The 17378-nt window shown below is 41.9% G+C and overlaps 1 pseudogene; it reads right to left on the reverse strand.

Annotated features, from left to right (window-relative positions):
* Positions 1–7612: 7612 nt before the first annotated feature.
* On the reverse strand, positions 7613–17174 carry LOC117802458 (annotated as a pseudogene).
* Positions 17175–17378: the final 204 nt, after the last annotated feature.

Consider the following 17378-nt stretch of genomic DNA (forward strand, 5'->3'; position numbering starts at 1 on the left):
TCACTGCTCCCATGTCCTCTCAGGACAAAACTAGAGAACATGTGTGTGTACGTATTCACACATATACATGCACCTTTATTTATTTCTTTATCTATGTGTGTATCTATCTATATATCTACCCATGTCTGTCTGTCTGTGTATCTACCTACCTTAAAAATAATGATTTCACACTGATACCTTCAATTTCAATTCACCATTACAGGGCTCTGACTTCCCACACTAGGCTGCCCACTCTCCTCACCTTGCTCAGGGTCTGATCCCCACACTGGGCAGCCCATACTATGGGGATATCTTCCTCCCTTCATTTCCGTCCCAAGCTCTAGCACCTCACATAAAGGACCTTCCTATGCCGATGCCCTCTTTACACTGCTTGAACTCTGGCACCGGCGCTGAGCAGCGCTCTCCATGTATGCGCTTCTCGGACTGCTTGGACTCTGAATTCTGCTCAGGGGCTCCTCTACCCCCACCCCTACCTTATCCTACAGCCATCCCTGCCCCCTCTAATGGCTTTAGAATTGAGTTGTTCAGGATGGGAAGGGGAAGGGAAAAAGAAGAGAAAAAAAAATCATACAAAGCTCACTCATTTTAAGTAACTATTTTCATTTTAGTTTACTTTCAATCTTGACCTTGTATATATATATATTTTTTCTACAATTATAGAGTAATGCAATTATTTTATATTTAAGGTTAACATTGAAATTCTTTTATAATTCTTATTATAATTCTTTTATAGCTTTTATAAAGTTATTATTGGCCATAGAAAATGCCTTAAGAAAATGAGCCTTAATTTACTCAACCATTTCTGGCTTACTGGTCATTTATGTTGTTCCTCATTGTTCCCATATAGACGATGCTGTAAGGGATCTTCTCATGAATATGACTTCCCTTGTCTGTAGATTAATTTCCTTGGCTGATGCCCAGGAGTGGGATTATGTGGTTGGAGGACATGAATGCTCTCGAATATGTGCACAGCATTTAGTTAAGGTTTATCACCTAGTAAGTCCTCAACACATGGTTGTTGAATCTGAATAAGGATATCGCATTCCAGAAGGGTGTTCCAAATTACTGCGCTGACAGCAGCATTTGAGGGGTGTTTGTTTTCTTCTTAAAGAATTTGATTGCTTTGGACAAATTGCTTAACTTTTCTAACCCTCAGTTTCCTCATCTCTAAGTAGAGTAATCCACAGTCTAATTGTACTGTTAACTCCCGACCCCTTCTCACAGGAGACCCTGTGAAGTCCCTTATCTATATAGGTGGCTGAGGGAAACCAGTGTCTGCCCAGTCTGGCTCAGACCCTGTCTGGTGCGCCTTGGTTCTATATCACCCACGTAGCAGGTCCTTTGTCCTTCACAGGCACTTCCTGGTGTCACAGCCTCTAGTCCTCATTGTAAAGCTCTCAGAACACCGACTGTTCCCTGCTTCCTGCTTCTGTCTGCACTGCAGCCACAGCTGTGGTGGGCCCATCTCTCCATTCTGCTCAGTGGTGAATGAGGAGTGAGGGACATGGCTCTGGATGATTCGAGTGGAAAGGAAGCATCATTCCAGAGCAAGTGGAATCTAAAAAGAATTTCTTGACTATGTAGAAATCAGGAATGTATGATATTTGCTGTGTTCCATTGTAAAACGTCATCCTCTGCATTTAGTAGCTTGAGGATTTTTTGTTATTGTTGTTGATAATGATGTGTTCGCGGTTCCCTTAAGCCTTTTTGACTTTAAAAAAAAAAGTTAAAAACATCAAAGCAATGTATAAATGAAATAAAACGTGATCTAGCGCTATCATTTTTTAATAAAAAATGGCATCTCTTCTCCATCTCTTCTTATCTTGTTTGCTTCTCTGAGGCAACTACTTTTAACTCTTCTAGCCATTGTTTTCCTAATATTTGCCTCCATTTTCTAAAAAAACATTTTAAAATACAAGTTGCGTTGGCTCTGGTTCTTAGTAAAAGAGCTAGAGTGAATTTTGCTATTTGTTATGAAGAAAACAAACGTATTAAAGGATTTAGGTGGCTTACTGAATTTGGGGGCATTCTGGAGAAAATGGATTGAAACTGAACTTCTAGAAATAATGTTCCAGACCACACCACAGATTAGCCTGCTGAGGAAACTGTGGCTACTGACCACAAAACCACACTGCCGGGTCCATCCTTAGGAAGCATGCCAGCCAGAGGTCTCTCAATCAGTGTGTATGTGGGAGCCCATCAAGCTGCATGTCTATATATAGATAAACGTGCAAAGTAAAACACATTGTGCAGTTCCCCTTTGGCTCACTTTAGCCACCACCCACGCCAGCCCCTCACCAATTGTTTCCTTTCTTTCTCACTTCTTTCAAGTATGTATGTGTGATTGGTGGAATCTAGCTGCAAGCTTAAATGTGAAAAGTGAAGTGTGTCATTTCCTCACAGAGAGCTTGGTGACCCAGTGTGTGGGTTGCATGCTGTCTACTTTTTTCATTAGAATATTAATACTATAGTATATTAGTTACAGTGGATTAATATGTTAATCATAGTTATTTTTTGATGGTCTGGTAATTCCAACATCATTGCCATATATGAGTCTGGTTCTGATGCTTGCTTTGTCTCTTCAAACTGTGCTTTTTGCCTTTAAGGATGACTTGTAATTTTAGGTTGAAAGCCAGACATGATGTACTGGGTAAAAGATACTGCAGTGAATAGGCCATTAGTAGTGTGGTGGTGAGGTGGGTGTGGGGAGTGTTCTAGAGTCCTGTGATCGGGTCCTAATCTTTTAGTGAGCCCAAGCATGGGACTGTGAACTTCACTTGTGGTTCTCAGTTCTTCCCTCCCCTCGTAGGTGGGATAAAGTGGCTAGAGTCAGCTGGAGTTGGCTATTTCCCTTCCCCAAGGTCAGTTAGGCTCTGATAAAACCCCAGCAGATTAGGTTCCAACTAAACAGTTTCTTCTGAAGTCAGGCTTTGTTAAGAACGGAATGCTCCTTTTCTCCTTCTGCTGATTTTTTTCTGATCTTCACAGTGAGAAACTGGTAGAGCACCAGGAGGCAAAATTCACAAAAGTGTGGGGTCCTCTCATGACTGAGTCCCCTTAAGTTTTAACTCTCAGACTTGTCGACTCTGAGCCTCCCCCAATTCATCAATAACAGTTCAGGTTTTCTATCCTCCGGGCACTGGTTCCTGCTGTGGTTTCTACCCTGGTGTGTTATGATTCTCTGGATCTATTTACCTATCTCGCCAATTTTGGGAGAAGCACTTTGCCCTGTGACCTTAATTCTCTGATGTATCTAAGAAGACTTGCTGATTTTTAGTTTGTTCACTTTTTACTTGTTGTGAGGACAGAGTGATGACTTCCAAGCAACTCAAATGCTGGACCAGAAACTAGATTGGGTGTTCTAAAATATTTCTCTGCCAGAAGATGACCAGTAAAATTAGAAAAACCCCATTCAACATGGCAGATTAATTTCATATGTGTTTAGTAGGTTTTATTTGAGACAGCCTGAAAGACAAGCAATGACATGGGCTTTGGAGTTGGACCTGGTTTGGAAACCTGATGTGACTGATGTCTGCTTGTGTGACTTTGGACATGTTACTTACTCTCTCTGAGTGTCAGTTTTTGAATACATAAAATGGAGGTTGGATTATACTCCTTATAGAATTGCATTGCTGCTGTTATTTTTATTCCTAATTCAGAGAATAGGGGACAGCCGGGCAGGATGGTGAGGAAATCTCTTCCTTCCTTTACTGTGTCCTTAATTTCTTTTTTGCCCTGATCTACTAATTCACTTCTAACAGTAACTCTCTTTACTACCTCCTCTATCTTTCATGTTAAGCCTTCAATGTCATCCTTGTCTCTATATAAAGATAGAATCTATAGGGCTATGCTATAGTATTACATTCTTCCATGAGCATCAAGGAAACCCTGATGCAGGCATCTGGCTGAAGTTTATAAATTGGTGATTTCTGTTTCCAGCCAATTTTCTTTTCTTAGTCACCAGACTAATTTGAAACTCCCTATATGTTCCATTGGTAGTATGTTAAGTAGCATTTGGATTTCAATGACCATGTTAGTAGTAAGGACATCACTGAGGATAGAGTTAGGTTTGACTGTAGGAATTCCACAGCTTCTTTCCCCTACGTCTTGCTAAGTGAAATACTTAGACTCTCAGTTCCTCATTATAAAGATTCTAGGACACGCCCTGATGAGTACATTCAATTTGTCTCTAGCAACCTTTCCTCTGCAGATGAGCTAAAGTTCCAACTGTTAATTAAGGTGGAGCAAAAATGAAGTGAGCGCTGGCTGAGTCATGGGTTGGGAGTTGGAGCACTTCAAAGCTGGATCTGGCTGGGTCCCAGTCGGTTGGATCTGTTTCCTCTTGTTGCTATTTCCAAAAGGCCTTTATGGAGGAGGGGAGGAAATGAGAACCAAGAGGAGAAAGAGCAAAGGATGAGGAGAGGAGAGGGCAAGAGATAAGGAGGAAAGAGAGGTAAGAAGGAAACTAAACTTTATTGGGCATTCCTCACATATCAGTAACCATCTTATTCATTTCATGCTACTGCTTCTTAGAGCTGTCCTGTAGAGTAGTGATCACTCCTGTTTGTCCAGTATCTGCTTGCGCCACATACTGTGTGATGGGCCTGGTGATGTAATGTTGAATAGTTCGTTCACATCTGCCTGAACAGGAGGTGTTGACAGTCTAAGAGGGGACTCTGACACTGAGAGAGTTTCCATACAGGGCACTAAGTGCCTTGGGTATGTATAAAGACGATGAAGAGTTTTCAGGCAAGAATAATTAATATTGCCTAGGGGAAGTAGGTCTGGAAAGAATAAGGTGCTTGGAAAGAGGGTCCTCTAAGTGGAGGGAGAGGTATAGGCAAACTCATGAGGGCACAGAACATCATCATACAATTTGTTGTGGCTGGAACACAGGGAGTAGAGTAAGGTAGTGGCCTGATCATGGTGGGTCCTCTGCGCCAGCCCAAGTTTGGGCTTCATGATGAGGGGAGAAATACCACAGCAGAGAAACAGCTTCGTAGCACCCGTCTTTTAGACAGGCTCCACGGGCAGCACCGTGCAGGAAGGGTTGGAAGTTGTTGAGAGTGAAGTGCAGGTGATTCCAGAGAAAAGTCTGTTTAAACAGTCTAGACACAGACTAATACATGTCTGAGTAAGACGTTGAAGGTGAGAAAATTCACGGACTCCAGTGACTATTATAAAATAATAGAACTTAATGGCGGATTGGATGGTGGTGGGAAGGATGAGGGAAATCTAATATAACACTCAGACTTTTGGGTAGAGTAATGAGGATCAGAGTAGCCCACTGCCTTGTGTTAGAAATTGGTACTGGGAATCACTCCTCACTGCCTCTGTACTGCAGTCTCCAAGGAAGCAGCAGTGACAAAATTGTTCCAATTGGAACCAGTACTCGGGCTGGAGCATGTAGATAAGGGTCTATCTCCTCTTCCTCTGAGTCTCAATATTGGAACATCCTACCTAGATGTAGGATAGAAGGGGAAAGCCAGCCAAGTCAACTTGCCTGTCCAACCACATTCACAAATAAGATTGAAAAGCAAGAGAGTGGAGGATACACAGAATTTAGTTTACAGTGTCTCATGCCACCAGTCAAGTGCTTCAGTCTATGTCTTGGATTAGGATCAATCTGTTTTGTAACTTTTCCACTTTGAGTGGGGTGGATGGAAAAGTAGGAGGCAAATGAAAAAAAGGAGCAAGAATTTCCTCTTCTATATCCTGGGAGAAGAAATATACGAGACACAGGCTTGAGATGGGGAGATGATAATTGTTTCATTTTTTTTTTTAAGATTTCATTTATTTGACAGAGAGAGAGGGAGACAGAGAGCAAGGAGGGCGAGCTGCAGGCAGAGAGAGAGGGAGAAGAAAGTTCTGGCAGGGAGCCTGATGCGGGGCTCGATCCTGGGACTATGACCCAAGCCAAAGGCAGATGCTCAACTGACTGAGCCACGTAGGTGCCACAAACGTTTCATTTTTGACATGCAGAGTCTGAGATGATCGTAGAACATCAGGTAGTAAGGTCCATTACAAAGTTGAAAGTTGAATTCTAGAGCTCAGGAGAGAAGTCTAGAAGAATGGGTTATGGTATTACCAGAAAACAGATGATAGTGGAAGTCTTGTCTGTGGTTGACAACAGGGGATGAAGAACAAACAATAGGAGCATGAAATTTAAGGGATAGTTGAAGAAGATCGCTGGTGAAGGTGAGTGCTTAGAAATTAATGGGTAGGAGAAAAACCTGGAGAATGTGAGGTCTGGGAATCTACAGGAAGAAAGTCCTCAAGAAGAGGTGTTGGTAAGGTGTAAGAACAGTAAGGAGTAACAGGAGAATGGCTTGGAATAGCTACAAAGAAAAGGTTGAGAGAGCAGAAAGATGAGTAAAAGGCATTTTCAAGCTGCCATGAGAGCACACCTGAAAATGGAACCCTATCCATCATGGTGCCAGTCCCCATGAACATACCACTTCGGCAACAGTCAAATGTCAGATTGCTAGGGTTGGGGATTTGGTGGGTAAATGTGGTGGAAGGACAAAAGGACTGGGAGCCAAAAATGTTGGGTTCCTGTTCAAAAAGAAAGAAAGACATTTCAAGGGATTGGGAGACTCTAATAAGCTGCAGAGTCAATGACTGCCTTGGGGTCTCTGTGAAATAAGAGAGTAGTGTGAAGGCAGGAAGATGAGGAGGCCGTGGTTTATAGACTGAATGTTGAGGTTTAAGGTTTCAGAGGCAAAACTGTTCCTCATGATGACAAGGGCCACTGTAGCCATGGGAGTGGATTGTAGAGGGGGGACGGAGTTGGGGTTTATTGTCACTGAGGCCTGGGACTAAGAGGCTATGGTGTGGAGATCTAAGGTGGAGAGGAAGACAACCAGGTATCAAAGTACTCGATGAACATAGAAGTGTGATGCTCACTTTGGTGGGTTGTTAACTAGAAGGGTTGAAGGAGGAATAACAAAATGGCTGGACCTTAAGAAAAAGGGATTTGGTACAGGAGGAAAGATAACATCTTGAGAGCATTATTAGAGACTTAAGAGAATGCTGATACTACCCTTGTTGTCCCTGAAAGGGAATGAGCAGCCTCCATGAAAAAGGGAATTAATATCCTCCAGAAAGAGACAGGATTCAAACAGTCAAGGAAGTAGAGAGAACATTATAGAAAGAGGATGTCATCCCAGAGGTGGCTTATATTGCATATGGTATTTTCTGTTTCATTGAGTTTTTTCTATTAAGTATTATTAATATATTGTTTAAAGTATTATGGCTCTAGAATAAAATTTACTTTCTGGTGTTTGAAGTCCAACTTTGTTGTTCTTTTTTTCCCTTCAAAGTTTCTTAGTTATTCTCACTTAATGAAATTATTTCACTGTTTTTCGAACAGATGTTGCAATAGATGTATATGGTGGACCCTTGAACAACCCAGATTCGAAGGGCACAGCTCCACTTATGTGTGGATTTTTTTCTTTTCCTGTGAAAAGCTTTATTGTTTTCATTGGATCCATGGCTTGGGCGATGCCTCCAGGGTAGTTAAAAAGCTGCCTGCAGGGAGAGCCTCAGGCAGAAGCCCTGGCATCAGGGGGATGCCAGGGGGCCTCTCAAGACTGCTAAGCTCTTGAGGCTCCTAGGTGTGCTTGAGGGTGAGCCTTTCCAAGAGATACTCATCCAGCCCAGCCTGGGGGCCAAGCCTGCGGAGTTAGCCAGGTGGCCCCCATCTTCTCGATGAGTTTCATCTGCTCACGCAGGAAGCCATTCTCCAGAAAGCTACAGGAATGAGGGTCTGAGTGGGCAGAAACCAGGGCACGCAGATCCAAGAGGGCCTGCTTCAGGTTCTTCTCTAGGACCATGAGGATTCTGTGAAATCCAGAGCTCTATCCCACTCATCTTGGAAAAGCTTCTGCACGTCCTGGGAATGGGTGCAGCCCTGGGCTGGTTTTGCATCTTCAAAGGATGCTGGCTGTCCTCATTTTTCTCCTCTGCCAATTCTCTGAAGAAGTGGTCCACACCCTCCAGAGCCAGATCTTGTGGTCAAAATAGAAACCCAGAGAGAGAAAAGTGTAGGAGGCCTGCAGATGCATGTTGACCAGACGGTTGATGGCAGCTTCCACGTCGGCGGAATAATTCTGATGGAGCTCATGGTTGATCAGCAATAAGGAGCTAAGCTCCGAAGGTGGTGTTGGCTGGTTCTGGAGGCAGATGATGGCTGAGAAGATGCCTCTAAAGGTCATAACTGGGAAAGAGATTGGAGGGTGGTCAGAGGCTGAAAGAAGGGGTATCCCTGGGTCTGTTCTGTCCAAGCACTTTTGAAGCAACAGACAGATCTGGAGGCCCATCAGGACCACTGCCTATACAAGGATTTTTTACAGTGAAATGCTGTAAATGCAGTTTCTCTTCCTTGTGGTTTTCTTAATAACATTTTCTCCTCTCTACCTCACTTTATTGTAAGAATACGGTATGTAGTACATATAACATAAAAACACAGTGTTAATTGACTGTGTTCTCAGTAAAGCATCAGTCAACAGTAGGCTATTAGTAGTTAAATTTTTGGGGAAGTCAAAAGTTATGATTTTTGATTGTATGGAGGAGTCAGTGCTCCTAACCCCCGGGTTGTACAGGGTCAACTGTACTTTAATTTGGGTCTAATTGATACCCTAACCTTTTGTTGTAGGTCGAGTTCTCTGGGAAGCAGGCTCTGAGAGGAAGATTTGCATGTAGTAAATTTATTAAGAAGTACCCTTGCGGGCGGGGGGGGGGTGGTGGCGCTTGGCTGGCTTAGTCGGAAGAGCATAAGACTCTCGATCTAGGGGTTGTGAGTTCGAGCCCCACATGGGGTGTAGAGATTCCTTAAGTAAATAAAACTTAAACAAAACAAAACACCTCTCTGAGCATGAAAGAAGTGGAACCAGGCAGAGCAAGGGGTTGAACTGTAATGAAGTCATGGACAGGGGACTCAGCTGACCCCAGGGGAATTCTGAGAGTAGGACAGAATTTCATAGTTGTCCCAAAGTGAGGCAAAGGGGACTAAGACTTTGTAAAATTTCCTCCCCCATGACTGAGCAGTCACCTGAGAACTACTCAGGAGAGAAGGTGGCTTTCTTCAGATAAGGGAGGTTCCTGGAGAGCAAGCAGGCAGGAGCTGTCAGCAGCTAAGGAATGAGCCTCTTGGTTCTGAGGCGGGAAATCTGGATGGCACCTCACAGCATCCACTTCAACAAAATGGGAGCGTATTGGGTCTTCTCATTTATTCAGCTCTTTCCAGAGATTTTCAAAAATTCAAATAATCACAAAGACTTGACAATTTTTTTTCATATGTGCCTACCCCAGTGCTTGTTAAATTTATTACAGGTTATTTTGTATTTTGTGTTGGAATGTTGAATAAGAACTTTCCCCATAAGATTTTCCAGCTGGGTATTCCTTGTATGCAAAAACAATGTGTATGGATTACTATATTTATTTATTTATTGCAGTTTTTCCCCTTTATTAAGGTATAATTGACACAATAAGCAACACATTTAAAGTGTATACTTAGATGAGTTTTTTAAATTTAAGTTCAATTAATTAACATATAATGTATTATTTGTTTCAGGGATACAGGTCTGTGATTCATACTCACATGAGTTTTGACGTATATATTTCCTTATAAAAACATCATCACTCCCAGTAGCTTCCTTATGTTCCTTTGTCAGCCATTCCTTCCTAGTGTCAGCTCCTGGCCCAAGGCAACCACTCGTTTGCTTTCTGGCACTAGAGATTAGTTTACATTTTGGAGAATTTCTTATGAATGGAATCACAGAGTACTTATACTTTTTTGCTTGTCTTCTCAGCATAATTACGTGGAAATTCATCCATGTTGTTTTGTGTATCAATAATTCGTTTCTTCTCATTGCTGTGTAGTATTCTAACATATGGACAGACCACACTCTGCTTATCCATTCACCAGCTGATGGGTATTTGCTTGTTTCCAGTTTGGGCCAGTTATAAATAAAGTTGCTGTGAACATCTGTGTACGAGTTTTTGTGTGGCCATATGATTTCTTTTCTCTTGAGTAAATGTTTACAAGCGGAATGGCTGGGTCATAGGGGAGGTATGTGTTTAATCTTTTTTCTTTAGCAGATTGCCTGTTTTCCAAAATATTTTCAAAATGATCCTATCCTTTTACATTCTCAACAGCAGTAAATGGGAGTTCCAGTTCTTCCATATCCTTTGCCAGTACTCAGTGTGGTAAGACTTTTTAATGACCAATGATGTTGAGCATTTTTTCACGTGCTTATTGTATTTCTTTTTACAGATCTAACTTAATTCTGATTACTTCTAAAAGATTTAGTTGGATTTTCTAGGTACACAAATAAATCATATGTAAGTTACACTATTTCCTTTCAAAGATGCTGTCTTAGTTCTGTTTTTTGTTGAGAACTTAAATAATAGTGCTACCTTTGGCTTTACCCTAACATAGTTTAATGTCACATGATGTTGGCATTAGAATATTTAATTCTTTAAATATACTTGTTTCCATCCAAATTTGCTAAGGTTTTTGTTAAGCAGTTTGCCCTTGGGGGCGCCTGGGTAACTCAGTCAGTTAAACACCGACTCTTGATCTCTCAGCTCAGGTCTTGATGATCTCTCAGCTCAGGTCTTGATCTAGGGGTCGTGAGTTCTTTAAAAAAACAAAACAAAATGAAAATTTCCCTTGAAGTTACATTTTTTCCACAATTTTAAGATAATTACGTTTCTCCTTTTTCCTTTTTAGATATAAAAAGGGAAAAAAGCTATCCACTATTTTCTAATTTTTTGTGGATGTAAACTTTTATGATGAGCATCTATGCTATGCATTGACTATCATTCTATAACCTTGTGATTAAAGGCTGCATGGTATTTTATTTTATAGAGGTACTGTAATTTAGTTGGCCAGTCTTCCATTATAAAACATATAGGTTATTTACACTTTCTCTTTTGCTATTATAAATTTTCTCGAGATAAATATTGTTACAAATTAAATCTTGGTGTACGTGTAGGCTTATCCAGCTAAAATTTCTAGATGTGCAATGCTAGGTCAGAATCTGAATATTTTTAAGGCTTTGATATTTACTATAACATTTCTCTCAAGAAAGTTAGTAGCCAGTTTACCAAAATTTTAATCTGTTCTTATAATTTGATGGATGACCAGTGCTGGCTCTTGTGCTGTGAACATTTGGTTTAGTAATTTTCATTTGCCATTGATTACACTGATCATTTTACTTATTTTTTTATTTTATTTTTTTTAAAGATTTTATTTATTTATTTGACAGACATAGAAACAGCCAGCGAGAGAGGGAACACAAGCAGGGGGAGTGGGAGAGGAAGAAGCAGGCTCATAGTGGTGGAGCCCGATGTGGGGCTCGATCCCATAAGGCTGGGATCACACCCTGAGCTGAAGGCAAACACTTAACCGCTGTGCCACCCAGGCGCCCCACTTATTTTTTTTAAAAGACATTTATTTATTTATTTATTTATTTATTTAAGAGAGACAGAGACAGAGAACCGGGGGAGGAACAGAGGGAGAGGGACAAGTGGACTTCCGTGCTGAGTGCGGAGTCCAATGTGGAACTTGATCCCAGGACCCTGAGATCATGACCTGAGCTGAAATCCAGAGTCAGATGCTCAACTGACTGAGCCACCCAGGCGCCCCTGATTACACTGATCATTTTAAAAGTGCGTTTTACTTTTTGTTTTCTATTTTACTTCTTTGTTTCCTTTCTGTTTTGTTGTATGTACAGTTGATCCTTATCATTTGTGGATTCTGTATATGCAAACTCATCTACCAACTAAATTGGTTTGTAACCTGGCATGTTTGGCATTTTTGCAGTCATATGCAGACATGCACAGAGCAGTGAAAATTCTGGGTTGTCTGGCATACATGTTTCTGGCTCAGGTCAAGCAAGAGGACTCTCCTTTTGTCTCAGCTCTCATTTTGTAAACAAGAGGACTTTATGTGGTCTATGAAGCGCCACGGTTCTGCACTGTTGTGCCTTTCGGTGATGATTTCACTGTTTGAAACTCCCTTGAAGCACAGTGCTCAAACACTGTCTGGTGTTCCTAAGTGCACTTAGGCTGTGATGCGCCTCACCAAGAAAATACTGTGTTAGTCAAGCTTCATTCAGGCATCAGTGATAGTACTACTGGCTGTGAGTTCAATGTTAATGAATCAACAATATATATTTAAAAGATCTTTTTAGGGGTGCCTGGGTGGCTCAGTCGTTAAGCGTCTGCCTTCAGCTCAGGGCATGATCCCGGTGTTCTGGGATCGAGCCCCACGTCAGGCTCCTCCGCTAGGAGCCTGCTTCTTTCTTTCCCACTCCCCCTGCTTGTGTTCCCTCTTTCGCTGGCTGTCTCTCTCTCTGTCAAATAAATAAAATCTTTAAAAAAAAAAAAGGACTCTTTAAACAGAAACAAAGTTATGTGTTGATCAATGGATGTAAACACTGTGACCAGAAGCTTGTAGGAACCTAACCCTATATTTGCCCTAGGAGCAGTAGCTCGGTATTTGCTTGTTCAGTGTTTTTTGGATGACTTTAAAAACATAACCACTGCCAGTAATGAGAATTGGCTGTACCATGTTTTCTATGAATTTTCCCTCCATGAGTTAGACGGTCTGCTCTCAGCTCATTATCATCTTTGCCCCCTTCTGAGCACTTATTTCCCAGAGTCACTTGCCATCAGGGTTCCAGTTCAGGTTCTACTGTTGAAAAGTAGTCATGTGAGATTAGGAAGGTGGAAGAGGAGGAGAAGACATGTCTTCCCCACCACCAGCAGCAGACCGTTATGGGGGCAGATGGTGGCATCCTGGTTTCTGTGTTACATGAAGCCTGCAGCAGCTTCCCAGCGAGATCTTGCTTACTGCCTGCTTTGATGCTTCAGTGGGCTGAATCACTAAGAACTCACCCTTTCCCAGCAGCCTCCCACAATAGTCCTGACCTCTGCTTCCTTCAGTCTTCTTGTTCTGCAAGCACCTAGTTCTCTCTTACATTCCTTATTTTGAATACTAGACTAGTGTTTGTTTTCTTGACTGAAGCCTGACTAATACAGTTTTGATACTGGAAGAGAGTGCCTTCTCTCTGAAGGATGAAGGGAGAGTAGATATTGGATGACAAGACTGCTAGTCTTCATCAAGGTCCATGTCCTTTTCTTCATCTTAGGCATACAACTAAGCAAAGTTTCTTGCTTTCCTTACGTCTAGGTGGGACTTATGAGCAGAACTCTTCCCTACCCTCTCTCCAACACCGTGGACTATGCCATGAGCAAGAAATAAATTTTACTGTGACACATCACTGATATCATGGGACTCTTTCTTTTAGCAGTTTGCCTACCCTAATACAAATGGTATTTTAAAATGGTACTAGTGCCTACTTTTTATATTTCTAAAAATATCCTTTGTTCTATTATCACCAATGATAAGAATGAAACAATATTTATTAATTCCCTCCTTAGTAAGATGAAAAACTTACTGTGCGTTTACTTCCATTTACTTTTACTCCTATCTTTGTTGGTATGATCTGAAATTATGTCAAGGTTATACTTAATTTTTTGACATTTGCATTGTATTTATAATCATATTTCCAATAATTATTTAGGTTATAGTTAACATATAACAGGTGTTAATTCTCACCACTCATCCTTTTACAGCATAAATTAGCCTTTGTTCAGTTCTTTCTTTGCTGTATGTCTTAGTTTCTTTAAGAAACCTTCTGGAACTTGTCTTAGGAAAGATATAGAGAGAAGATAATGTTTTCAGAGTCCTTGAACAGCTGAGACTATTTCTTTGTTGTTTTTATACAGGATCTGGCTGAGTCCATAATCTTGATCAACTACCTTAATCCCTCAAAACTCTAATAGTTGACATATCTTCTTTTGGCATTTAATATGGTTTTAGAGGAAAAGATTGAACTTAGAGGGATTTTCTTACTTTTTAGGTTACCTTTCCCTCTCCCCCAAATGCTTATAAGATTTTCCCCCCAAAATCTCAATATTTACAAATACTATCATGTGTATCTATGGTTTGGTTCCTGTCATTAACTTTCCTTGGTACTCAGTGAGCCCCTTTGAAATGTTGAAACTTCTGCCAGATACAGTGCTAAGTCTCTATATGTATTACCTTATGACAACACTATGAGGTGACACTATTGTCCCTCCCAATTTACAGATGATGAATTTGAGGTCCAAGGACTCATAGAAAATCATCAACAAAGTTGGGATAGGAACTTAGGTCTACCTCACTACAGAGTCTGAGCTTTTAGTCACTGTACCACACAATTTTTTCAAAGGAAAGAAAGATCTCTTTTTCCTGTATAATCTCTACAATTTTGCTTTTGCTTCCTTGGTTCCTGATTCTCCTTCAGAGACAAGACAATTGCCCGTATGGCAGGTTTCTCTTGTGTAGTTCTTATATATGTTAGTTTTTATTTTGTCATTCTTTTCTTCTATATTATCATAGAGTTTGGCAAACTTACCTTTCATATTTGGATTATGTTTCTGCAGATTTGTGCTCGTTCTTTTCTGGTACTAATGCATTTAAATTTTTTAAATAGGGTTTTTCGCTTTTCATTTTCCCTGCCTCATCAATTTCCTTTTCTATTTCTCTGCCCTTTAGCCAGATTCACTGACATCTCAGTCCTTCCTCAGTTTTGTTAAAATCTTGTTTATTGTCTGTTTTCTAACATTTTCTTCCGTCTCATGTATTAAACAGTGCTCAAGGGTATGCTCTTCCTCAATACTGAGTACCGTACTCTCCAACCATTACGTCTCAGGATATTTTCATAGGCCCCATGGTGGTTTTGTTGCCTTTAATGACCCCCTGGTTGGTGGGAGGTCTGCTCAGTGCCCGTGGTTTCCCATAAACAATGGAAGTGGATACTGTTTGAATTCTCCTCACAAATCATAAGGAGAAGGGATAGTCAACATAAATGTACATTACCTGTCCAGCAGAATATCATTCTGGGAAGAACATGGAAACAGTTGATGCAGAGGTGGGTCTGGGGAGAGGAAGTGAAGATTTCACTTTTGTATCATTTCTTTTGTCACAGAGTCATCTTTTGGATCTGCCTCTCTGTTTGGGCCAGCCTCTATGCTTGCAGTTTTAGCTGGTAAGGTCATGATATTGCTGTCTTAGAAGGAGAACTTGAGAATTTGGTGTGTATAATGGTGATGGTGGGACAGACCATTTGTGGTAGGTCTGGTGGGTAAGTGGTGGTGGTTGTTGAGGTCCTGTTTCACACTATTACTGAGGATTGGGGCTATGCCTGCCATATACAGAAGAACAGCACTTAGAGCCCTAAGCATCACAGAATCTTTCTCCCTTCAGCAATGGTTCAGCCAAGATAAGCCAACACAGGTTCAGAACAGTCAGTAATGGCTCTGTGGCCACCCCCCTGCCAGCAGATAACAGGATGGTACTATGACCTCTAAGACCTTGAGCTTGTGCCACATGGTATATTAAGTCCTGGCTCAACCCCTGAGACTCTGGCTCCCAGTAAGTCACTCCACCTTCCTCCCCTGGACCTATGTCTAGCTGGCCACAGGACACTGTTGAGCTATCAGATGAAGTTAATTGAAGTTAGGGAAGTAGAACTTCCCACCTCCACTTCTTCGTATCTTTATTAGCAACATAGTTATCTGTGAGGAATGCAGGCACTTCCCAGCCTAGAATGGAATCTATACCTCCCTTTGTCTCTCTCTTTCATTCTCTGTTTCAGTCCCTCTCTCATCTATGTTACTGACCTGCTAGATGCTTATTGGATTTAACGGTTCTGTTTTAGCTTTGCAGATGGCAGTTATGTTGATGGTGAAGATGGAGGCACCAATGCCCTTGCTCCAGGTGTCAGAACACTTGGTCTGATGCTGGCAGCTGCAGCATGGGCAGCAACACCAGCACTTGGCACCTTTTGTTTGTCTTTCCAGGTCCACCCTCCATCCTTTCCCAACCTGCTCTGTGTTCTGGAAGGCTGACCCATATGGTCTACTTCAGTGCTGTGCTGGAGCCTGCAAGAGCTGATTATGTGCTCTTCCTAACTCCATGCTTGGTGACCATCGTAGGAATGTTTACATCTTGGAGATTGGTGAACACTACAAACAGGCAAACACACACCTACCTCAGAGCTTGTTGTTAAATATTTATTTACCAGCACACCACTGGGGCTGTGTCAATACATCAATAGGCTCCCTTGCCCTTTGACTTCTTGTTGGATTTGGCCTTTGAGAGCCCCTGAAAGGATGAAAGGGCAGGAAGAAAGTGTGGTCAGAATATTCATTCTTCTGGTTCCATCCCTAACATGTTCCCACAGGTTGGCTGCCTCCCTCTACAAACACTTCAGCTGCTGTCAGGCACCCTCTCTAAACATCCATCCTGTCTGGAAACCATCCTCTCTGGAAATCCTCCCCTCCTGTCTTTTGGCCTGTGGTGTGTTCTGATTGGGTGGGGCTGGGGGTGCAGCTGGTGAAAGAATTCACCTGAAGTAGAACGAAGGAGTGAGAAGCTTATTGAATACACTGCAAGGGAGCAGTGGCCAGGACAGCAAAGGAGAGACCATGTGCCATGAGGCAGTGGTGAGGGGCTACATCTGTAGGGTGGAGTGAGGAAGTACGGGGAAGTATGGAATTTCTCTTTTTTGTGAACTGTTTGTGCCTGGTGGTAAGCATCCCATTGCTTAGTTAGGGGCTGTGGCTGTTTTGAGGTGGGTCATTTCATGACCCTGTTTGCATTCAGCTCGGTGGTCACTGTAGGCCCTTTTGCCTTGCTCAAGTTTCCATTGCTCAAGCCTATTGCCTAAAATTGGTCTCCACAAAGCCTACGAGTGGTAATTGGTCCCCCAAACCCTACCTACACCAGTAGTCCCTTCATGATGCCCTTCTCTAACAATGCCTTTGAGTGTGTGGCACTTCTTTCCTTCTACGACCCTGACCAACACAAAACCTAATCACATTCAGTCAGGTAGGACTACTTACTTGCTTCCTGGGTGCATTTCCTTGGTCTTGCTTGTTCCAACACCAGTGGTTTTCGAACTCTTTATAGGCTTTCATGTGGTGTTTTCTTCAAATGAAATCTTATCTGAAAACTCAATGTATACATTAGAAAAACTAAAGATTCTTGTCTTAAGTGGGGTAGGAGCTGAAGGCTGCCTGCTCCCTATCCTCCACCCCTCACCTTTCTCGGCCATCATGAGTATACATCACTGGAATCTCGAAGGATCCAAGAAGCACAATTTTAATACCATATTCCTAGAAGACAGAGACCATGACTTGAATTTCCCAGGGCACCTGGAAAGATGTGGGTAAGCTACAAGCAGGTTTCAAGCTACCATTTACAGAGTACTTACTTTATGCCAGCTCTCTTCTGAGTGCTTTTCATTGGTTTGTCCACG

The sequence above is a fragment of the Ailuropoda melanoleuca genome, chromosome 5 (genome assembly GCF_002007445.2).
Source record: "Ailuropoda melanoleuca isolate Jingjing chromosome 5, ASM200744v2, whole genome shotgun sequence".
NCBI lineage: Eukaryota > Metazoa > Chordata > Mammalia > Carnivora > Ursidae > Ailuropoda > Ailuropoda melanoleuca.